The sequence below is a fragment of the Caretta caretta genome, chromosome 10 (genome assembly GCF_965140235.1).
Source record: "Caretta caretta isolate rCarCar2 chromosome 10, rCarCar1.hap1, whole genome shotgun sequence".
NCBI lineage: Eukaryota > Metazoa > Chordata > Testudines > Cheloniidae > Caretta > Caretta caretta.
In genome coordinates this window covers 38,616,754-38,642,417 of record NC_134215.1, presented here as the reverse complement: position 1 = coordinate 38,642,417, position 25,664 = coordinate 38,616,754, and the positions used below count along the sequence as shown (strand labels likewise).

Here is a 25,664-nt window from a genome sequence, read left to right as displayed (position 1 = left end):
CCTGAAATTTCCTGATTATTCTGGAACCTTCCCTGTTACCTTATCCAGGGAAAAGGGACCTACTTCACTTGAGGCTAATATATCTGCCTTCTATCACTCTCCTGTAGCCATCTGGCCTGACCCTGTCACAACGTGTACACGGACATAGGGGAACATCAGTTAGTAGGGGACTACTACGTGCTGTTGTTGCGCTGCGTTTTCATCCGCAGTAGCAACAAGGAATTTATTACCATCACGTATGACAAACCGCATTACGTCCCCATGAGTAAGTAGCACATCGGTACCATTACTATTGAAATAAAGATGGATCAGAATAAACACATTACATTTAGTTTTGGGAAGGTGATTGTTAAACTACATTTGCGCCCCAGGAAAGTTGAAGAATGGTGACTATAAAAAACTACGGGGATCCCTTTTTGTATAGGAACTACTACAAGGCCCAGACTGGTTATGCCTTACCGGGATATCAAGGATTACCCATCATGTACGGGGCTGGTTTAGGAGGGATATTCCACAATCTTTTTAGAAAAGTCACTTTTGAAAAGGGATTTTGAAATTATTACTCTGCCAGAGTAGTTCTCATCCCGTGGCCCATGGACTGCTTGCAGCCCACTCCGTACACAGGTCTGTCCTGTGTGACATCCTCAGGGCCATACAGGTAATAGTGGACGTTGGTAAATGGTAAATAATGGTAAATAGGCTGAGAACCTCTCTGTCTGAGCAATGTGAAAAGGCCAGACTCCATCTGGCCAATACTACTCAGAGTCAGTGGCAGAGACGGGAATAGGATGCAGGTGTTTCTGTCCCGCAGTCTCTCGGGGCTCACAGCATCACATTGCTTCCATTTATGTGAGTGTCAGTATGTCTGGGCTCTGCCTTGGGCTTTAAAAAGGCTCTTGGTATTAACCCCTCAAGGCGGTCACACTTTTCCACCAGGCCTCAACACCTCTAAGACTGGCCTCTTGGCTCTACCTCACCTGTTTTTCAAGGTGAGCTCTGCCCAGCGAATATAGAATAGGTTTTATTAGTTTATTAGTCAACTGTTGGGAAATCCTTACGTTAGCACAGAGGATCAGAGGTTAAAACAAGGCTAATGCTATCTGAAGCCAGAGTTGAAAAGGTGTAAGTTTACAATATTTCAGCATCCCTGTTTCTAAATGGGTGAAAGTGACCCCAGGGGTCCATTTGAGGCACGCTGAAGCTCTAATGACAGCCAATGCTAAGGATCCAGAGCACAGGGTGGGCATAAAGATGTTTAGCAGTCCAGTTAGTAATCAGGAAAACCTCTTTTTGGGCCAGTCAGCAAAGCAGCTTGGACTCGGTTTTATAGATAACAATGCCTTCAGCGACAGCTACGTTAAATACCCTTTTAACTTTAGACATTATAACATTAATTTTGTGGCCTTGTATGTGGATGGCGAACAGGTGCCGGCAATAACATGCTCGAAGTGAACCATAGAAGAAACGTCCTGTTTGACTATATGTGATTATGAACACCGTGCAGCTAAGGCGTGTTTTATCCAAGGACGCTTCTTTTTAGATGTTTTTCCAAGCTCCCAAATGGTTTTGTGTCCAGAAGACCTTTGGGGCTTATTGTTAACACGCACGCAGCCCCACGACTTACCTGGGAACACTGGCTGACCCTCTATTTGCCAAAACAGGGACCTGGTTAGTTTTTTACTCCTACAGATTTCCCCCAGACAGTAACTTTTTTCCTAAATCTATCATGACTTTTTTAAACCTTAACTCTAATAACATTGTGTTTCATCAGAGACAACTACAGGACCTTCTAGTTGTAACGCGATTATCACTGTATTTTTTTTTTAAACAACATAGTAGGGGTTTATCTTTTGATCGCATTTTAAAATTATACACCAATGATTTACGAAACAATGACCTGCTGGGAAAAGGCCAGGCATGACCAGACTTGTTCCAAACATGTTTCAACATGTCCCAGACGTGTTTGTCTTATCTTGTCATGAGTTTAACGAGGCACATCAATAAGCACACGTTGAATTTTGTTTACTTCTTTTATTTTACACCATTAACCATTTGATTTTTCGTTTTTTAATAAGGACTTTTTAAAAGGCGTGATGCTACTTATGGCCTTGATAGGCATTAGCCCCGTTTTCAGAGGTTCTAAAAACTCTTTATTGGTAACAAGTCCTACAACGGAAGTAGGCACGTTCAGCTCCGCAAAGGCTTTCATAACAACATTCCACCTTTTACGACACCTCTTGTTATCAAAAGAATAAGAGTCGGTTATCCCCGCGACTCAATCGCTTCTCCCAGTACACACTACTGCCATTATTTGCCCAAGAAAAAACATCTTTACGCTGTTTGGGTTTATTTAACAATATTTCACCTTTTTTCTTATAGCGTGGATTTATCCCCTACAATACTTCCCGAGCGACAAAGTCCGATGAGCCCCCCCTCCTGGACTTCAGGAGGTCGAATTTCCTTTTGCTCTTGCTCTTGCCTGGGTAGAAAGAGGTTTATTTTAGGCTTTTCCATTTCACCATACTTGGCCAATACCAGGTATCTTTGCAGGACCCCCTCGTAAAGTTTAGCCTTTTCGTAGTCGGATAAACCGGATTTTTCAGTCCCTGGAAAAATCATGGAGCAGGTCCTCAAAGAATCAATCCTGAAGCACTTGCATGAGAGGAAAGTGATCAGGAACAGCCAGCATGGATTCACCAAGGGAAGGTCATGCCTGACTAATCTAATCGCCTTTTACGATGAGATTACTGGTTCTGTGGATGAAGGGAAAGCAGTGGATGTATTGTTTCTTGACTTTAGCAAAGCTTTTGACACGGTCTCCCACAGTATTCTTGTCAGCAAGTTAAGGAAGTATGGGCTGGAAGAATGCACTATAAGGTGGGTAGAAAGCTGGCTAGATTGTCGGGCTCAACGGGTAGTTATCAATGGCTCCATGTCTAGTTGGCAGCCGGTATCAAGTGGAGTGCCCCAAGGGTCAGTCCTGGGGCCGGTTTTGTTCAATATCTTCATAAATGATCTGGAGGATGGTGTGGATTGCACTCTCAGCAAATTTGCGGATGATACTAAACTGGGAGGAGTGGTAGATACGCTGGAGGGGAGGGATAGGATACAGAAGGACGTAGACAAATTGGAGGATTGGGCCAAAAGAAATCTGATGAGGTTCAATAAGGATAAGTGCAGGGTCCTGTACTTAGGACGGAAGAACCCAATGCACCGCTACAGACTAGGGACCGAATGGCTAGGCAGCAGTTCCGCGGAAAAGGACCTAGGGGTGACAGTGGACGAGAAGCTGGATATGAGTCAGCAGTGTGCCCTTGTTGCCAAGAAGGCCAATGGCATTTTGGGATGTATAAGTAGGGGCATAGCGAGCAGATTGAGGGACGTGATCGTTCCCCTCTATTCGACATTGGTGAGGCCTCATCTGGAGTACTGTGTCCAGTTTTGGGCCCCACACTTCAAGAAGGATGTGGATAAATTGGAGAGAGTCCAGCGAAGGGCAACAAAAATGATTAGGGGTCTGGAACACATGAGTTATGAGGAGAGGCTGAGGGAGCTGGTATTGTTTAGCCTGCAGAAGAGAAGAATGAGGGGGGATTTGATAGCTGCTTTCAACTACCTGAAAGGGGGTTCCAAAGAGGATGGCTCTAGACTGTTCTCAGTGGTAGCAGATGACAGAACGAGGAGTAATGGTCTCAAGCTGCAGTGGGGGAGGTTTAGATTGGATATTAGGAAAAACTTTTTCACTAAGAGGGTGGTGAAACACTGGAATGCGTTACCTAGGGAGGTGGTAGAATCTCCTTCCTTAGAGGTTTTTAAGGTCAGGCTTGACAAAGCCCTGGCTGGGATGATTTAATTGGGAATTGGTCCTGCTTTGAGCAGGGGGTTGGACTAGATGACCTTCTGGGGTCCCTTCCAACCCTTATATTCTATGATTCTATGATTCTATGATTTGAAGAATGTCTTTTATCTCTGAAGCCAATTGGCGAGTGGTTGTGGTTCTGATATTTCTTTCATCTCTTGAAGCACGCTTTAGTAGTTATAACTGATGGCTAGGAACGAGGTACAATTTTTCAGCAAAAAGAAAAGGAGTACTTGTGGCACCTTAGAGACTAACAAATGTATTAGAGCATAAGCTTTCGTGGGCTACAGTTCACTTCATCGGATGCATACAGAGAAGGTGGAAGTTGCTATAGAAACTATAAGAGGCTAATTAATTAAGATGATCTATGATCAGACGGAGAAAAAAACTTTTCTAGTTATAATCAAGATGGCCCATTTAGACAGTTGACAAGAAGGTGTGAGGATACTTAATATGGGGAAATAGATTCAATATGTGTAATGACCTACCCAGGTTAATGGTATCTAGTTTGCATATTAATTCAAGCTCAGCAGTTTCTCGTTGGAGTCTGTTTTTGAAGCTTTTCTTTTGCAAAATTGCCACCCTTAATTCTTTTACTGAGCAGCCAGAGAGGTTGAAGTGTTCTCCTACCAGTTTTTGAATGTTATGATTCCTGATGTCAGATTTTTGTCCCTTTATTCTTTTGCGTAGAGACTGTCCAGTTTGGCCAATGTACATGGCAGAGGGTCATTGCTGGCACATGATGGCATATATCACAGTGGTAGATGTGCAGGTGAACGGGCCCCTGATGGTGTGGCTAATGTGATTAGGCCCTAGAATATATATGTAGACAGAGTTGGCATCGGGCTTTGTTCCAAGGATAGGTTCCTGGGTTAGTGTTTTTGTTGTGTAGTTACTGGTGAGTATTTGCTTCAGGTTAGGGGGCTGTCTGTAAGCGAGGACCGTTCTGTCACCTAAGATCTGTGAGAGTGAGGGATCATTTTTCAGAATAGGGTGTAGACCTTTGATGATGCGCTGGAGAGGTTTTAGTTGGGGGCTGAAGGGGACAGCCTGACAGTAAAGTGAGTGCAAAGCTCAACAAAAGTCCGATAAAGCCCCCGGCCTGTTTTACAATTAACTTTTTTCTTTTATCAGTCAGCTTTTTAATAATCCCCCATTTTCTTTTTAGGACTGCTTATTTGTCAGGGTTTCAGAGGAACGTTTCTTTTTAAAGTGTTGAGCGCTATTTCTGAGATGGCCGCTACTAGGTCATCAGAAGCTGTGCAGAGAAGAGCCTTCCTTTGCTGGGGCTTGGCTTTGATGAGAAATCTTAAAAGAGCCAGGTGTCACTGCACGTAGCTAGACATGCTTGTCAGGGGGAATGCTCTTTTTTAAAATGGAAGTTTGGTTAAAAATAAGTTTTTATGGTTTTTTTTAAGGAATATACAGAGGGCCAGATGGCGGGGGGGGGGGGGGGGAGAGGCCTGTTCTTAAACTGAAGGCTTCATGCGCTGAAGCGTTTAAAGCCACCAGCAGATACCTATAGGGTTTTTTAGTAGCGTCCTCAAAAGCCTCCAAAAAGAATTATGTTTTACCAGGGTATATTTGCTGGGCTACAGTGCAGTTTATCGCGGGGAGGGTTAAACAAGAACTGTACACTTACTATTGAAATTAATCGGCGTTTTTTGGTCTGACAGGTTTTGCACATAATACTTAGGTTTCTGTGGTGTACATATTTTGTAAAGGCTTTTTCAGTTTCACCCCTTTGACAAGCAGACACCATTAGATCATCTGTAATAAACATACTCACTTTTTTTACTAGGAAATAAATGTTCATCATAAAAAGTGTTAGGTAAACCTTCCAAAACCTTAATGCATGGATATTTTTGAAACAACTCTATACAATGGATACCAACAGCTATAACACCACACAAAATTTTCAGCCAAGCCCGATAACATCTTACTGTCATTTTCTAACAGCTGCCTTATAAAAATGATTTTCCAGAATTTGAAGGACAAGAAAGCAAACAGGAAAAGGGGTGAACAAACTGAACATGGCTTTTTATCCGAGGGTGCCGAGGAAGTTGGCTGATGTGATTGCAGAGCCATTGGCCACTATGTTTGCAAACTCGTGGTGATCGGGGGAGGTCCCAGATGATTGGAAAAAGGGGAACATAGTACCCATCTTTTAAAAAAAAGAAAGAAAATCCGGGCAACTAGAGCCTCACCGCTGTCCCCAGAAAAATCATGGAGCATGTCCTCAAGGAATCCATTTTGAAGCACTTGGAGGAGAGGAAGATGATCAGGAATAGTGAACATGTATTCACCAAAGGGCAAGTCATGCCTGACCAACTGATTGCCTACTATGGTGAGATAACCGGCACTGTGGATCAGGGGAAAGCAGTGGACATGTTATTCCTTTTTAGTAAAGCTTTTGATATAGTCTCTCACAGTATTCTTGCCAGCAAGTTAAAGAAGTACGGGCTGGATAAATGGATGAATGGACTATAAGGTGGATAGAAAGCTAGCGAGAGTGTCAGGCTCAATGGGTAGTGATCAATGGCTCCATGTGTACTTGGCAGCCGGTATCAAGTGGGGTCTCCAAGAGTCAGTCCTGCGGCCGGATTTGTTCAATATCTTCATTAAAGATCTGGAGGATGGCGTGGATGACACTAAACTGGGAGGAATGGCAGATATGCTGGAGGGTAGGGATAGGATACAGGGGGACCTAGACAAATTAGAGGATTGGGCCAAAAGAAATCTGATGAGTCCTGCACTTAGGAAGGAAGAATCCCATGAACCGCTACAGACTAGGGACCAAATGGCTAGGCAGCTGTTCTGCAGAAAAGGACTTAGGGGTTACAGTGGATGAGAAACTGGATATGCGTCAACAGTGTGCCCTTGTTGCAAAGAAGGTTAAGGAATTTTGGGCTGTATAATTAGGGGCATTGCCAGCAGATCGAGGGACGTGATCGTTCTCCTCTATTCAACATTGGTGAGGCCTCATCTGGAGTACTGTGTCCAGTTTTGGGCCCCACACTACAAGAAGGATGTGGAAAAATTGGAAAGCGTCCAGCGGAGCGCAATAAAAATGATTAGGGGACTGGAACACATGACTTATGAAAAGAGGCTGAGGGAACTGGGATTGTTTAGTCTGTGGAAGAGAAGAATGAGGGGGGATTTGATAGCTGCTTTCAACTACCTGAAAGGGGGTTCCAAAGAGGATGGATCTAGACTGTTCTCAGTGGTAGCAGATGACCGAACGAGGAGTAACGGTCTCAAGTTGTGGTGGGGGAGGTTTAGGTTCGATATTAGGAAAAACGTTTTCACTAGGAGAGTGGTGAAACACTGGATTGCATTACCTGGGGAGGTGGTGGAATCGCCTTCCTTTGAGGTTTTTAAGGTCAACCTTGATAAATCCCTGGCTGGGATGATTTAGTTGGGGTTGGTCCTGCTTTGAGCAGGGGGTTGGACTAGATGACCTCCTGAGGTCCCTTCCAACCCTTATATTTTATGATTTGTTTTAAAGTAAGACGGATTAGACAGTGAGGTTGCTAAAGAAAATTTATTACTCTCCTGGAGAAGTTGGGAGTTTTGGAGGTGTAACACCCTTATTTCAGTGCATTAAAAGGCACCGTAAAACTCTGAGCAGAAAGCAGGTTGCACCTTAGCTTGAGGATCAAGATGCTTACACTTTACAAAAACCGACTAGGATTAAATTTAAAAGGAATGAAATGGTTGTGCCTGATGTGGACGCGCAATGGCAGGCGGATTTGGTTGCCATGACCTCCTATTCTAATCACAATGACCCTGTAGTGACCAGATGGTTCCTGTCCCTACAACCTTTCCAATTCACCACACAACACCGGGCTGGAAGCCACCATGGCAATGCAGAGGCTTGTCACGAGTACACTGCCTGACATCCCAAGTTGCCCAACCCTGTAGTGTTGAGCAGAGGGGGGGATATGTGACAGGGTCGGGCCAGATGGCTATAGGAGAGTAATAGAAGGCAGATATATTAGCCCCAGGCTAAGTTGATCCCTTTTCCCTGGGTAAGGTAACAGGGAAGGTTCCAGAACAATCAGGAACCTTCTGGAGACAATTAAGACAGACAGCCTGATTAGAACACCTTCAGCCAGTCAAGAAGCTGTTAGAATCAATTAAGACAGGCTAATCAGGGCACCTGGGTTTAAAAAGGAGCTCACTTCAGTTTGTGGTGTGCGTGTGAGGAGCTGGGAGCAAGAGGCACTAGGAGCTGAGAGTGAGAACGCGGACTGTTGGAGGACTGAGGTGTACAAGCATTATCAGACACCAGGAGGAAGGTCCTACGGTGAGGATAAAGAAGGTGTTGGGAGGAGGCCATGGGAAAGTAGCCCAGGGAGTTGTAGCTGTCACACAGCTGTTCCAGGAGGCACTCTAGACAGCTGCGTTCCACAGGGCCCTGGGCTGGAACCCAAAGTAGAAGGTGGACCCAAGTTCCCCCAAATCCTCCCAACTCCTGGTCAGAAACAGGAGTCATCGACCTGGACTGTGAATTCAGAAAAACGGCCAAGCTGAGGGCTGCCATGAAGCTCCAAGGCGAGGAAATCCGCCAATAAGCGCAAGACCTACCAAGGTAGAGGAGTAACTTTTTCACAGTATTGAAATTATGATGGATCAGAATAAACACATTTCATTTAGTTTTGGGAAGGTGATTGTTAAACTACATATGCGCCCCAGGTTGAAGAATGATGACTATAAAAAACTACCAGGATCCCTTTTTGTATAGGAACTACTACAAGGCCGAGGCTTGTTATGGCTTACTGGGATATAAAGGATTACGCATCATGTACGGAGCTGGTTTAGGAGGGATATTCAATGATCTTTTTAGAAAAGCCACTTTTGAAAAGGGATTTTGAAATTATTAAACCCCACACGAAAACAGCCACAAAAAATATAACCAGAGACGTAGTGAACCACATGTTTAGCGCCATTATAAACAAAAATAGGTGTGCACATGCCACAGGATATTTTAAAACATTAAAAACCCTTTAGTGGTGATGAGGAGAAAAAGAACAGTGTCGCACCAGCCATTTCAAACGCTTCCTAGGCCCTTAAGAAAAAAAGCTGCCAGAAGACACCTCTGTCATAAACCTAAAAGGCACCCTAAGAAGAGGTAGCAAAGCGTCGCCCAGGGTAAAAGGGATATATTTTAAAATGGCTTTTATTCATCGTGGTGCTGACAAATGCACCAAATTAGAACTGGATTTATTTCAAATAGCCCCAACACAAACCAGTAACGAGAACAGCTTTTATGTAGCGGTGCTTCCTTTGGCCACTTTAACGGTGAATGCCCCTCTAGCATTTTGTGTTTCAGGACACTTAGACCTTAACAACACACAGCTGTACATGTGCTGCAAGCTGGTAAAAGAAGATGGGTCAGACATTGACAACAATGCCAGTGTTGCCCAAACAACCTACCCCATTGCCACCCTTTTTAACCAGCTGGACGTCACTCTAAGCAACCGTCTTATCAGTCAGAGCAACAATTGTTACCCTTACAGAGCCTTGATAGAGCTGATTCTGAACTACAGCCATGACACCCTCGCTATGCAGTTTTCGACAGGAGGGTTTCATAAAGACACGGCAGGGGCCCACGAAAGCACTGTTTTGGTCAGGGTGGGTAACAGGGGTTTATGCGCAGGGCCAGACTAATGGCCTGCAGCAGGAAGCTGGATTTGTTGGGGCCTCTACACAGCAATTTGTTTTTTCAAAAAAAACTATTGCTGAATGGCGTGGACTTGAAAATTAAAATTAGCAAAGATGTTTTTTGCCTCAAGAGCGGGAATGCCAACCAGAATTATAAAGTTCACATTATTACAGCATCCCTGTTTGTAAAATGGATGATAGAGACCCCGGGGGTCCGTTTGGTGCACGCTGAAGCTCTAATGACCGCCAACGCTAAGTACCTGGTAGACAGGATGGGCATAAAGGTGTTTAGCATTCCGGCCGGCAGTTGTGTCGGTAACCAGGAAAACCTCTTTTTGTGACAGTTACCCAAGCAGCTCATAATCAGTTTTATAGATAACGAAGCCTTCAGCAGCAGCTACGTTAAAAATCCTTTTAACTTTAAACATAACATTAATTTTGTGGCCTTGTATGTGAATGGCGAACAGGTGCCGGCAAAACCCCTACAAACCAATTCTGAGAATGGAAACTGTGTGAGGGAGTAAATGCAGTTCATGCAGGTGACTGGGAAATATTTAAAAGACCAATCGCTCCTGATTGACCATGGTGAATTTGCCCAGGGCTATACACTGTACATCTTCGATCTGACCCCCGGACCAGGAGGGCGCCAACCCTTATTCTCTGATTAAAACTGGAAACCTGAAAGTGGAAATTCAATTTGCAATGGCACTGCCCTCTACAGTTAACATAATAGTGTATGGGGTTTTTGATAATATGCTCGAAGTGAACCATAGAAGAAATGTCCCATTTGATTATATGTGATTATGAATACTGGGCAGCTAAGGTGTATTTTATCAAAGGACACTTCTTTTTTAGATGTTTTTCCTAGCGACTTGCTCCCGAAGGGTTTTGTGTCTCGAAGACCTTTGGGGCTTATTCTTAACAAGCACCCCCCATGACTTACCCAGGGAACACTGGCTGGCTCTCTATTTACCAAAACAGGGGCCTGGTGAGTTCTTTGACTCCTTCAGATTTCCCCTAGATAGTAACTTTTTTCTAAATCTATTATGACTTTTTTAAACTGTAACTCTAGTAATGTTGTGTTTCATCAGAGACAACTACAGGACCCTCTAGCTATAACCTGCGGTTATCGTTGTATTTTTTTTTTAAGCAATGTAGTAGGGGTTTATCTTTTTATCGCATTTTAAATTGTACACCAATGATTTACCAGAAAATGACCACCTTGTGGTGCAGTTTTAAAAGGGAAGAGACCAGCCATGCCCAGACTTGTCCGAAACATGTGTAAGCAGAGTCAGAATGAGCTCTACCCTGACATCTGGTGGTGAGCTGTGGAAAAGGACTTCAGGGGCTGATCTCATTTGCATTGGCACTCTCGTTTGCATGGGCACACCCACCCTGCCTAGCATGATGGACTGCTTGCCCAAATGGTCACTTTGGCTGCTGTGAGATCTCCAGTCTCTCTGATATTGGGACAGGAGTAATAAAGGGTTGTTATCCTGATTATGTGAATCAAGGACATTAGAACTGTACTTGGCATTTTATGACGGAGGGACTCGCCCTCAACCAAGTAGCACTCGCTAGGCAAGGGACATGGGTTCCAGGTATGTGTACCTGGTAGTGTGGGCCCCTTCTGAGGCTTCAAACACTATTTTGATCCTGTCTCTCTTCACAATGTAATAATGAGAACTAATTTTGGCTCTATTAGGAGTCTTGTTATATTTTGCAGAGCTGAAATCACTGTTGCCTAGGTCTAAGCATTCACTGTACTTTGGGCTAATGGTGCACCAGCACTGAAGTGCTCCCTACTACCTGTTAAAAACCACTGAGAGTTGAAATCACTAAAGAGCTGAAGTTGCTGAGAGCTGTGTTATGGGGGGACCTGAAGACAAGTTGGTGAGCGGACAGCAGGACAACTAGCATGGAGAGGATAGCTGGGTGGCTGGTGGAGAGGAGTGGACTGCAGGACAGCTAGTGGAGAGCGGAGTGGAGTGGATAGCAGGGCAGCTGACAGAGAGGCATGGCTGGTGGTGAACACTGCAGCAGAACCCCATGGAGAGGGGTGATACTTGGCCATCGACCCGAGCAGCGGAGCATGTAAGATGCCCCCCATACCTCCCTCCACTTCCATCCAGGCTGAGAGGTAAACTCTGCAGATGAACTTCTGAACTCTGGGGGACTGCACTGACCAAGGACAGGAAACTGGGGAAGAGGGGGGGTGACTATTGGGTTGCTGGACTTAAGACCCTGAGGGGAAAAGGACACTGCCAAACTTACTTGGGGGTGGGTCTTTTGCTTATAGTTGGTGTTATGAATTCTGTTTGTGGTGTTTCCCCAACATAATTCTGCATTGTTTCCCTCCTTTATTAAAAGGCTTTTGCTGCACTCAGACTCTGTGCTTGCTAGAGGGGAAGTATTGCCTCTTGGAGGCACCCAGGGGGGTGGTATGTAATTGTCCCAGGTCACTGAGTGGGGGCTCAAGCCGGTTTTATACTGAACCCGGCCCTTGTTGCTGCCAACTCTGATGGGCAGAAGGGTTACACGTTTCAACTTGTCCAGACATGTTTGTCTTGTCTTGAGTTTAAAGATGTGCATCAATAAAGCACACATTGAATTTTGTTTACGTCTTTTATTTTACACCATTAAACATTCAATTTTTCTTTTTCTAGCAGGTACATTTTTTAAAGGGTTGATACTACTTATGGTCTTGGCAGGCTCTAGACCTGTTTTTAGATGTTCTAAAAACTCATTATTGGTAACATGCCCTACAATGGACTTAGGCGTGTTCAGCTCTGCCAAGGCTTTCATAAAAACATTCCACCCTTTCGAAGTCCTATTGTTGGCGAAAGAATAAGAGCTGGTTACCCCCCTGACTAAATCGAGCATGTGAGACCCCTCAATTGCTTCCCCCCAGTACACAAAACTTCCATTATCAACCCAAGAAAAAACATCTTTACGCAGTGTGAGTTTATTTAACAATATTTCAGCTTTTTTCTTATAGTGAGGATTTACCCCCTCCATTACCTCCCGAACGAGAAAGTCCGATGAACCCCCCCCCCCTTGACTTCAGGAGGTCGAATTTCCTCTTGCTCTTGCTTGGGGAGAATGAGGTTTATTGTGGTCTTTTCCATTTCACCATGCTTGGCCAATACCAGGTATCTTTGCAGGACCTCCTCATAAAGTTTAGCCTTCTTGTAGTCAGATAAACCAGATCTTTGAACAATGTCTTTCATCTCTGAATCCAATTGGTGAGTGGTTGTGGTTCTGATATTTTCTTCACCATTAGAGGCATGTTTTATTTGTTCAAACTGATGGCTAGGAACGAGGTACAATTTTTCAGCGTGTTCCATTATCTGTTAATTAAAAGGACTGACAGTAGAAAGAGTGCAAAGCTCAACAAAGAACCAATCAAGCCCCCAGCCTGTTTTACAGTTAGTTTTTTTCTTTTGAGGGATAGCCTTTTATCGCTCAGCTTTTTAATATGCTTATTTTTCAGGGTTTTAGAGGACCATTTCCTTTTAAAGTGTTGAGCGCTATTTCTGAGATGGCCGCTACCAGATCGTCAGAAACTGATCAGAGGATAGCTTTCCTTTGCTGCGGTTTGGCTTTGATGAGGAATCGTAAAAGAGCCAGGTTTCTCTGCATGCAGCTAGACAGGGGGATGTTCTTTTTTAAAATGGGAGTTTGATAAAAATAACTATTTTATGGGGTTTTTTAAAGGTGTATACACAGGGCCAGTCTGGGGGGGAAAAAGCCTGTTCTCAACCTGAAGACTTCAAGCGTTGAAGCATTCAAATCCACCAGCAGGTATCCATAGGGATTTTTGGTAGCGTCCTCAAAAGCCTCCAAAAATAATTGTGTTTTACCAGGGTACATTTGCCGAGCCAGAGTGGTGATTTGCAGTTTCTCGTGTGGGTTTTTTTAAAAGAACCATATACTTAGTATTTAAATTAATCGTTCGGCTTTTTTTCTTCTTGACAAAACACGTTTCGCACAATGTACATAATGCTTAGGTTCCTGTGGTGCACGTATTTTGTAAAGCCTTTTTCGATTTCACCGCTTTCAGAAGCAGACTCCATTAGATCATCTATAATAACCATATTCACTTTATTACTAGGAAATAAATGTTCATCATTAAAAGTATCAGGTAAACCTTCCAAAAATGTAATACATGGAAATTTTTGCAACAACTCTTTATACAATGGTTACCAACAGCTATAACACCACACAATATTTTCACGCATCCACGATAACATTTTATTGTCATTTTCTAACAATTGCTTTATAAAAAATGATTTTCCAGAATTTGAAAGAATCATAGAATCATAGAATATCAGGGTTGGAAGGGACCTCAGGAGGTCATCTAGTCCAACTCCCTGCTCAAAGCAGGACCAATCCCCAATTAAATCATCCCAGCCAGGGCTTTGTCAAGCCTGACCTTAAAAACTTCTAAGGAAGGAGATTCTACCACCTCCCTAGGTAACGCATTCCAGTGTTTCACCACCCTCCTAGTGAAAAAGTTTTTCCTAATATCCAACCTAAACCTCCCCCACTGCAACTTGAGACCATAACTCCTTGTCCTGTCCTCTTCTACCACTGAGAATAGTCTAGATCCATCCTCTCTGGAACCACTTCTCAGGTAGTTGAAAGCAGCTATCAAATCCCCCCTCATTCTTCTCTTCTGCAGACTAAACAATCCCAGTTCCCTCAGCCTCTCCTCATAAGTCATGTGTTCCAGACCCCTAATCATTTTTGTTGCCCTTCGCTGGACTCTCTCCAATTTATCCACATCCTTCTTGTAGTGTGGGGCCCAAAACTGGACACAGTACTCCAGATGAGGCCTCACCAATGTCGAATAGAGGGGAACGATCACGTCCCTCGATCTGCTCGCTCTGCCCCTACTTATACATCCCACAAAGACCACAAAGCAAACAGGAAAAGGGGTGAACAAACTGAATGTGGTTTTTCATAATAATCAATACCCATATGGCAAGGTTTTAAAATCCACCTCGAGGGCTCTTTTGTCGTAAACAACTTTCTGTTTCCCCCCCCCCCCCCCCCCAGAGTTCCCATGTCTATCAACCAGTGCTTTTTTACCCCTAAGGTTCCCTGGCTGCTGTACCACAATTTCTTTTGGGACCTCTCCTGTGGGGTAATCCCAGACAAGTTCTTTTAAGCTTTCAAAATTAATTTTCTTGCTATTCCCTGAGTTGAGCATGATTCCTTTTACGTTCATACAGATCTTATCACTAGACAGTTTGTACCCATATGTTTTAGGCCCAGCGGACACAAACTCCGAATGTGTTAATCAGGTGGTATTTCGCTGGTCAGATCCCCTAAATAATCCCCTAGAGGTAGGCTCCATGCCCCTTCTTTACTCACAAAAATCACAGAATCCATATCGTGGTAAAGACACCGCTCCTGTAAGAGATTTAACAGACGGTAGAGCTCTAGACAGGCATAAGTGATGGTAAAGCATGCTATAAACACATTAGTGTTGCTAGAATGGGTGCGGTGTTCTTTTTCATACTTCCAAGACACCACGGCTGTGTCATCGTCGATAAACTCTCACAATGACACATCGTAATAAGGTACAAAGACGTACTTGAAGAGCTCGTCGGTGTCCGCCACTATACTGGTGTTAGTCAAATTTGTTCTCTGACCAAATTTTCCCCACAAGGAATTTAAAAACAGCTTTGCGATTTGCGGAGTTTACCTTAAGCTTGTTTAGACGCAGACACAAGCCTTCTCTTTCATGGTACTCTTTAACGTACTGGGTTATTTTTTTCAACTTGACGGTACACCAGTGAGGGAAGCCCTTGTTTCTGTCTCAGGTGCGTTTTAATGTAGTCTGGAAACGGAGCATCTTAAGAGCAGTTAAAGTGCCAGACTTCATAAATCTCAGCGACCCTGTACTCGTTGTCTAAAGCCTCTGCCAACTCTATTGTGCACCAAGTCCCTGTTAAAGCCTGCTTCTCCTGATTGTGCATGTAGGGGTCCTTTTGTCTTGTTTCTGCACAAAGGGCACACAGAGGGAACATTAGTTTACCACCAACCCTGTATGGTAATACGGGGAAATACAGGCATCTTGGAGGGTACACTTTAACCTTGGCGATGCCAAAGTACTGTCTGATATCCCCAAAACCCTCATACACAATATGGGGGTGCCCCACAGGGTATTGTTTAGTCTTGTTAACAAAAGGGTAGAGGCTGGTAAAATCATAGTAGTGAATCTGCTCCCTGGGCTGTAGTTTGTAACAAATCCATGTGAAAGTTATATTAAGCTTATATTTACTTAAACAATTTTAATTTTTGTTGCATTATCAGACTAGTTTTGGTCTTAAATGTTTGCAGACCACGGACTGAGACACAGATACATGCTTCTGTGTTTGTTTTGTGTTTAGAAGCTGTATTAAAAATAATGCATAGCCTTCCATTCATGTTCCTATACAGTCCTTACCTCAACCCCCTGTCTTTTTAGACATTCAGCCTTAATCATGGTTTGGATGTACAGTTGTCCAGAGGTCGCATTAAGCAAAGGATTGTAATCATTTTCACAATAGCAGATGGGGCAGCCATGAAAAAAACAACAGTTAAATTCAAAGGCTGTAGATTTACCTGCTATGTCGGCGTAACCGTCCAAAAAATAGGACCCCACTTTAAACTCCCCACCTGCAAAGCATGTTGGATGTAAATGTTCTCTGTGTGGGCTACATACAACAACCATTGAATGGCCGGCGTGGAATATCTCTTCTGCTGTTTGTGGTAATTGTCTAATGGCAAAAGGGCTGTGGTTCGCAGTTTTAAAAAATTAAACCGGTACATGGCCATGCAAATCAAGGTTAATGTAAGGTACTGAAAGAGGTCTATACACTTAGTGGCCACCTCCTCGTCTTCCTGTCCTGGGATTTTAACAATCTGCTCTTTTGTCATTTTTATGAGTTTTCTGAACCAGTCGCAAGCCTCTCGAAAATGTCAACATCTTTTTGACAATAATAGCGCAGTTCTTTCTGGCGATTGTGTTGGTACCAGTTCAGAAATTCCATTTTTTCTTCAGGCATCATGTATTCTACTCCAAAGTACTCTATCCCGGGCATAGACCGCACATAGTCCTGATTTTCAGCAGTGTTAAAAAGTGCGGAAAGTACCCTTTGACTTCCTCAAACCCCATAGCTTTGGGTAACTTGCTGAGTTTCATGGGAAGAAAATTTAAAGAATCTATAAATCTGATGTCCAAGTTCACCACCATTATGCACATTACTTTTCCGCCTTGCGTTACGGGGCTGACAGTCATTTTTTCTTTAATCAATTTTCTAAGGATGAAATAACAATCGTAACCTTTAGCATTATGAGCGATAAAAGTGTATCCCTTAAAACGCTTGTCTACAAAGGTTCGAACAAATTCACTGATGCATTCTTCCCCCTTAAATTCCCAGCTGTTTTTTTTTAATCTAAGTGCAAGGCATAAACATAATTTGGCATGTGTACCCCCATTTCTTGCATGCATTCAAAATCATAAAACACATAATCCTTCCTCTCTTCTGGAGACCAGATATTACACATATTACACTCGTGACCATCTATGATATCGGTCTTCTGAGAACACTGGGGACACTTTTTGCTTTTACACCTGTGATTTTTAACTTTGTAGAAGGAGAACTTACGGCAAAGACTTCTGTTTTTACAGTCAACTTTACCGTCTTTTGCCAGCGTGCTGTGCCTTTCTAAACAGGCCTCGGACTTGCAAAACAGCTTACAACCGGGGCGTCTCTTTTTTTCCCCTTGGCCACTTCAATGCACTCTGCACTATTACACATACTGCAGTGGTTTTTACAGGCGGGCTGGTGTTTGTGGCTGTATGTGGCGTGACAGTAGTTGCACAAATATGCTGCTCCTAGAAAGGCTTTAATATTTCGGATGCCATAATAATGTTTGTCATGTAACACAACAAAAACAGTTTTGAGGTGATGTACACCAGCTGTTGGAAAAAAGCGGCAATTCCCATTTTCATGATACATGATTGTAATAGTCACACCTAAACGCTCTTCAAAAGAGCTCACATATGTAAAGCTAATCATTTTTTGGTCTGAAAGCCCCAGCTCCTGTTGGAGATGTCTGGTGCGCTCTAATAGTTGGGCATCTGTCAGTTTTTCATTTGATAAGAGATCCAGCGTGCTACCGGCAAAACACAGGTTGTCACCCTGGTTATTTAAATCAATTAAATGTTTTCTTTTTTTTCGATGATTCTACTATATGTGATAGTCTTTAAGGGTCTTACAGAGCCAACTTCACCAGCCCTGCTTCTAATAATCATGACAACCAGTCTTAGAGTTCCGGAACCCACGATCTCTGCGTTACTCTGCAACACCGTAACCAAGTTATTTAAAAAAATCAACAATGTTTAAATCTTCCCAAGACCTCTGCAGAGAAAAGAGCGGGTGATTTAGCCCCAGGGCATCTAAGCATAGCTGAACAAAATCTTCAGGCCCCACCTGATTATTAATATAATCTAGCAAATTTTGAATAGCGGTTTCAACAGCCACCATGGCCTCTGTGAACCCCATTACTCTGTCCAAATTAGCGAAACAAAATTCTTGAAAATATTCATAAGTGTTAAACTCTCTTCAGGGTCTTATCTAGTGTCTCACATGTTCCAAATACACCTGAGGAGGTGTATTAGGAGCAGGAGAATCTGTACCTTCAGAAGAGGGGGTTTGGGGGGGTCTATGTCTATTTCCCTTTCTTGGTTGGGGGTCATTTTCATAAAAAAGCTCTGGCTTTTTAAAGTTTCTTGGCCAAAAGCCTCCTCAATCTTTTAGATTTCTTCCACTTTTTTCCCCAACCCCTCTTTACGTTGTTAGGTATCATGTTTAGTCACACCCTCCCTTCTCCCTTCAAAACGCTTTCCACCTTTTCAGACAGTGCACGTGTATCTGTTACTTTTTGGTCTAAAACCACCTTTCTTCTGGAGAATGTTGCTTTTGAAACACCTCAAGAATTAGCTTTGAAAACTTTTTATCTATTAAACACTTAAGAGATGTACAAACACTAAACAGCTTATTACAAACAACAACTGATGCAGCAAGACCTACAGGTAGGTTATTATTTGTAGCAACGGTTCTTCAGCAACCAGAATCAGGGGGGCTGACCCCTTGACCCTGCTCAAGCCCACCGCTGGACACTGTTGCTGCTACAGGGTTCTTTGCATTTACCCTTTTTAAAGCTGATTCTTTCTGGGCTGTGATGGCATAGGGTTGCTCAGAACTAGGGGCTTTGACCCCTTTGCATCGCTTACCAATGTCCCTGGAAGCTGCAGAGGTAGATTTCTTGGCTCTGGAGGTGCAGGGCTGTTCAAAATCAGGGGGGTCTGATCCCCTTTTCCCCACCCCTGGAAACTGTCACTGCTTCAGGGGAAGATTTCTTGGCCCTTTTTATGGATGGTAGGCTCTGTGTAATGAAGGTTTTAGATGTGCAGGGCTGTTCAAAATCGGGGTGTGGGGGGGTCTGATACCCTTGCTTCCAACACTGGAAATTGCAGCTGCCTCAGAGGGAAATTTCTTTGCCCCCTTTAAAGGTAGTTGGCTCTGTGTAATGAAGGTTTTAGATGTGCAGTGCTGTTCAAAATCAGGGGGACAGATTCCCTTGTTCTAAACTGTAACTGATTCAGAGGGAAATTTCTTGGCCCCTTTAAGCAAGATCCCCTTTAGCATTTCTTCTTGTGGGATAACATTTGATAAATCTGCCAATACACATAAACAAAATGTTTTTAAACACATAATCCCATAGGTTCTTTTTACTAACAGCAACAAATATATCCCCCATATATATATTTCAAAAGCTTTCACACATAACCCATCCCGTGATCCTGAAACACTTTTTATAGAAATGGTGCTGAAAAACTGTGTGTTCAAATACAATGTAAAAAAAAAAAAAAGTGCTTTTCCCGCTTACAGCACAGGAGCACCATGCGGCTCCCAAACCCTCAACAGCCGCCAGCAAATCCCCCCCCCCCTTTTTTTTTTATTACAGTAAAATCTTTGGGGAAAAGGCAACTTCTTTTTTACTAATAGTAACAAACATAGCCCCAATACACATGTTAATGCACAACCCCTAGGGGGAAAAAATGTTCACTAATTCCAATAACCGTTATTTCACTAATTCCAATAACCGTTACTTCAGACACATTAAATAAACAGCTCATACCATTGATTTTGACTTCCATCTTGTTCTAAATTAAAAAAGTAATAAAATCCTTAAAACCATTTCTTTTAAAAATAAACCATAACTGTGTAGCATATTAATCAGCGTACCACAATTTAAAACTTTTAGTGCAGAATCTGGTATGTCAAGGGAAAAGGTATGGTCCTATTTAAAAGAAACAAATTAACTTTTAACTAAACACAACACATGCATAAAACGGTGGAGGCACACACACACTAGTAATTTTTCTTACCATGTCGTTGCTCCCCAGGACAGCAGAAGTCTTGCATCAGCAATATTTCTTTGACAGCATTGTCCAGTTTTCTGTCTCTATTTATAGGCCTAAACCTGTTGGAAAAAAAGGCATGGGGCCCCCCAAAAAATAAAATTTAAAAAGGCATTTCTTCGAAAAACCAGGGTGTGTAAGGGTCATTTTTTTTCTAGGAAAAAAAGGAGAGAGGCATGTTGCTACATACTTTAGCTTCTTTAAACTTTAATTGTAAATAGTTCTTATTTTATATATTGTGTATTTAAACAGTTAATAAAAATAAAATGTAAGTGTTCATTAATATCTCTGTAACCAGAAGTCTTTAAAAGCTGCAACCTGTTTCTTTTAATTAAATTTCATGGCCTTGGCTTTTGTTTAATGGTAACTAAACAGCTTTTTAAAATAAGCTTGCTGATTCAAAAATAACCCCTGTTAAACATATTACTAAAAGCCCTAAAATGTTTTTTTCCTTCTTATTTTACACTGTTAAAAAGGTGCCTTTTTAGGTTGCTGTGGCTTTTAAAACCTACACATTTGTTTCCTTTAATCAAACCAATATATGAAGAAACTACATAAGCCTTTTGTGGTTTACTGTGGATTTTTTTGAAATTTTTCATATTATGTTCTAACCCTTTTTTAAAAAGTCACAGTTGGGATGGGTTGTAACTGGACCCTAACTTTTAAAGCTTTCTGCACAATTTACAGGCAATGAGGGTTGGGTTTGGTTATCTTTTTATTTTACATTTTTAATAAGTTAGAAAAGATGGGTTTTTTAGGCATTACTTTAGAAAACACATTGTTAAGGGCATTTTAAAATTGTTTATATTATGTAAAAAGAAAAGGAGTACTCACAAAAGCTTATGCTCAAATAAATTGGTTAGTCTCTAAGGTGCCACAAGTACTCCTTTTCTTTTTGCGAATACAGACTAACACGGCTGCTACTCTGAAACCTTTCATATTATGTGTTGGCCAGCTTTTGTCTCGGGCGGGGGGAGGAGGTCCTTTTTTTTTAAAGATAAGAATGGACCAGGGGTCCTTTACTCGTTTTTTGGGGGTTTTTTGTTTTTTTTTCCTGGGAAAAAAGGAGGGAGGCATGTTACTACATAACTTAGCTTCTTTAAACTTTAATGGTAAAAAGTTCTTATTTTATATAGTAAGTTATTTAAACTGTTAATAAAAAGACTATGTAAATAGTGATATGCCCATTAACATTTCTGTAACCAGCAGGCTTTGAAATCTACACCTCTGTTTCCTTTAATTAATTTTATGGCCCTGGCTTTGTTTAATAGTAACTAAACAGATTTTTAAAGCAAACTTGCTCATTTAAAAATGCCCACTAAACTTATTAATAAAAACCCCTACAATGCTTTTTTTCTTCTTATAAACACAAAGTACACAAAAATACTTTTTGTTTTTATAAAGCATTATTTTAAATACAGCTTCTAAACACAAAACAAACACAGAAGCATGTATCTATGTCTCAGTCCATGGTCTGCAAACATTGAAGACCAAAAACAGTCTGATAATGCAACAAAAATTAAAATGTTTAAGTAAATATAAGCTTAATATAACTTTCACATGGATTTGTTAAAAAATGGAGGGGAAAATAAACTTCTCTCTGATCCACTGGATTACAGAATAAGAGGAATATAAACTAGCTGTTACTAAGGTTCTGTGGTTTTAACTCTGGGGTGTTTCTGCATGCTAATTTTTTATTGAAACACATGTAAAAATGTAAAATAAAGGGCTGTTTCCTCAAATAGGCTTGTCTTTTCAAGTGATTATAAAATAGAGCTTTATTACTTTACAAAACTTAATATAACTTTTACTTGCTTTTGTTCAAAAGTTTAAAAAGAAACAAACTTCATATCTCTTTGTTCTGGACATCTAACAGCCTTCTTTATCTCTAATTCACAGGCTAACAAAGCTGCTTTTGCTGCAGCTTCAAATTGTCCTCACCAAAAGCATAGGGAAAAACTTTTAAAAACTGTTTGTTATTAAGGGCTTATGGTTTTAACCTTTATTAAAGCACCCGTGTAAAAGTGCTACATGGCGGGAAAGATGCTTGGGGTTTGTTTTTTTAGATAAGAATAAAGCAGTTAAAGGAGAGAGGGGGTAGTGAGGGAGATCGCTCTTGTTTAAAAATCTTGGGACTGTAGGAGTGGTTCAGGAAAATTTATTCTATGACGCAACTGTAGAACAGCATCTGATTGGTCTGATCCAAAGGCGGAGGTAACTAGCCTGAGGGGTAGTGAGCCTTGGGAGCTCCCTCTTTCCGCCGGAACAGTCGCAAGGGTAAGATCTCTCTCTCTCTCTGACTCAACCACGTGCTGCCAATCTTTGTCCTTTGCAAAGGGGCTTTCTTTTCCTTTTTCCTGCCCTGTTCTCTCTTTTAACCTATCTTTATATGTTTCTCTTTTATTTAACTCTTTTAAATGCTCTTTTCTTAACCTATCCTTATATTTAATATTTTAAATGCTTTTCTATTAACCTCCCTTTATATTTTTTACCATGTGCTTACTAAACAGTCTCTGCTTTATAAAATTCCCTTTTTTGCCATGTGTTTTCTTTTAACCTTTTATATTTTTCTTTTATTTAATATTTTAAATGCTCTTTTTTTTAACCTCCCACCTCCTCTCCGGCTAATTAACTACTTAGCATAATCACCGTATCTCCTATATCTTGCTTGATTTCATCTCCAGTCATTTTAATAAGAACACCATACACTATCCTTTTGTTTCCAGCAGAAACTTGGGGAGTTGACAGCTTACTTTCCGTTTTCATAGAACCTTAGTCTTAAGTAGTTTCCCCACTTTTTTTTTACATTCCACTAACAAATCACCATCTTGTAGTTTCCTAGCTCTCACTATATCACGAGCGCACTTTTTTAACCACTCTGCTACTTTAGGAGGTTAACATCCTCTATCTTTATATCCTGAACCAGTGATTTCACAATTACAAAGTTTCCTATCTCCTCCTTGCTGATCCTTCTGAATCACGCAATCCACCCTTTTCTTTTTCCGAACCTGTGACCATTCTTCCTCCTTGCCATCCCCTTCTACATTTTCTAGACTAGCTTCAGTATCATCCACTAAATTTTCCATCTCTCCTTGACAAGCTACTGCCCCACCTCAAAAGTACTTAGCCTTCCCAGTCTTCCTCTGATCCATCCAGCATGCCCTCTCCTCCATGAGTCAGTCCCAGCCTGCAAGACTTTTCTTGCTCTTTGCAGTCATTTCCCTCCACCTCTTCCCCAAGCTGGGGGAAACGTCAGCCCAGCCCCAAAGCCCCCTCTGGCTCTCCACAGGCCTCTGTTTTATATACTCCAGGCCTAACTGAGTAACACGACCTCCTCCATTTTCTCCACCTAGGGAAGTGAGCTGATTCTGTCACAGGTGGGGCTGAACCTCATCTCCCCTTCTCTGGCTAGCCACCTGTGGAAATTTTTGTATAGCGACATTAGTGAGCTAGGTGCATTACAGATAGATATGAAGATGAGATCCCTCTCCCAGAGACCTTCCAATCTAGCTAGACAGTGTAAACAGAAAACATACAAGCAGAAGAGAGGTGATAGCAAGAGCAGGGAGACTGAGCACTGAAATGGCACGGCATGTGTTTTAGTGGTCCTATGATGTTTATTTAGATTTTTTGAAGGGGGTGGGAATATTGAAGGCTTTCTGTGTATAAAGGAATAAATACTGGTAGTTGTCTAGTTTGGTAATATTTGACCAAGGAGGAAGATTAATTGATTTTAAATAGGACAAGTTCATCCTGGATGCAATTCCACTGAATCAAAGGAGTTATATCACTTCTAAAGAGAATTATAGCATCATAGTACCAATGCTATAGAAAATAATCTGCTCATGGTGGAAGGCATGCTGTTTGGCATCTGCCCTGAAGCATGAGGTTTTATATTCCTTGTGCTTTTTAATATTAATGAATGTTACTGTGAACATTCTTATTAGGTGACAGTTAAGGTTTTACATTACAGTTCAAGTGAGATTAACATATTTTGTGTAGTGTGTGGTTTTATCCGCTGGAGGTGGAAAGGAGTTCCAGATGGAGGGGCAGAGTCTGTCAGTGAGACTTATTAATATGCTGTATTGGTGTCAAAATGTTGTAAATAAGTTGCCTTTTACTGATCATTTCCTTGCTTTTTGAGGGTTTATGTGGCTGGATTTTGCCTTTAAGAAACCTTAACTGTTTTTAACAATGTTTTTGTGCAGTTGGATTATAAATCCATAATCTTTTTCTAACTCCCACTAGCATTCTGTCCTCAATAATATCTTGACACAGTGAATTTGAAGGTTATTTATGCATTGTGTAACATAGTTACTAGAATCATAGAATCATAGAATGATAGAATATCAGGGTGGGAAGGGACGCCAGAAGGTCATCTAGTCCAACCCCCTGCTCGAAGCAGGACCAATTCCCAGTTAAATCATCCCAGCCAGGGCTTTGTCACGCCTGACCTTAAAAACCTCTAAGGAAGGAGATTCTACCACCTCACTAGGTAACGCATTCCAGTGTTTCACCACCCTCTTAGTGAAAAAGTTTTTCCTAATATCCAATCTAAACCTCCCCCACTGCAACTTGAGACCATTACTCCTCATTCTGTCATCTGCTACCATTGAGAACAGTCTAGAGCCATCCTCTTTGGAACCCCCTTTCAGGTAGTTGAAAGCGGCTATCAAATCCCCCCTCATTCTTCTCTTCTGCAGACTAAACAATCCCAGCTCCCTCAGCCTCTCCTCATAAGTCATGTATTCTAGACCCCTAATCATTTTTGTTGCCCTCCGCTAGATGCTTTCCAATTTTTCCACATCCTTCTTGTAGTGTGGGGCGTAAAACTGTACACAGTACTCCAGATGAGGCCTCACCAATGTCGAATAGAGGAGAACGATCACGTCCCTCAATCTGCTGGCAATGCCCCTACTTATACAGCCCAAAATGCCATTGGCCTTCTTGGCAACAAGGGCACACTGCTGACTCATATCCAGCTTCTCATCCACTGTCACCCCTAGGTCCTTTTCCACAGAACTGCTGCCTAGCCATTCGGCCCCTAGTCTGTAGCGGTGCATTGGATTCTTCCGTCCTAAATGCAGGACCCTGCACTTATCCTTATTGAACCTCATCAGATTTCTTTTGGCCCAATCCTCCAATTTGTCTAGGTCCTTCTGTATCCTATCCCTCCCCTCCAGCGTATCTACCACTCCTCCCAGTTTAGTATCATCCGCAAATTTGCTGAGAGTGCAATCCACACCATCCTCCAGATCATTTATGAAGATATTGAACAAAACTGGCCCCAGGACCGACCCCTGGGGCACTCCACTTGACACCGGCTGCAAACTAGACATGGAGCCATTGATCATTACCCGTTGAGCCCGACAATCTAGCCAGCTTTCTACCCACCTTACAGTGCATTCATCCAGCCCATACTTCCTTAACTTGCTGACAAGAATACTGTGGGAGACCGTGTCAAAAGCTTTGCTAAAGTCAAGAAACAATACATCCACTGCTTTCCCTTCATCCACAGAACCAGTAATCTCATCATAAAAGGCAATTAGATTAGTCAGGCATGACTTTCCCTTGGTGAATCCATGCTGGCTGTTCCTGATTACTTTCCTCTCATGCAAGTGCTTCAGGATTGATTCTTTGAGGACCTGCTCCATG

At 42.1% G+C, this 25,664-nt stretch overlaps 1 non-coding gene across 1 annotated transcript in view; it reads left to right on the top strand.

The window, feature by feature from the left end:
• The first annotated feature begins 22,265 nt into the window (after nt 1-22,265).
• LOC125644147 (lysosomal dipeptide transporter MFSD1) overlaps nt 22,266-25,664 on the top strand; it is a 34,861-nt gene continuing 31,462 nt past the window's right edge. Inside the window, exon 1 of the transcript XR_012670180.1 lies at nt 22,266-22,286. This is a non-coding gene — a transcript (lysosomal dipeptide transporter MFSD1). The remainder of the gene's footprint in view (nt 22,287-25,664) is intronic.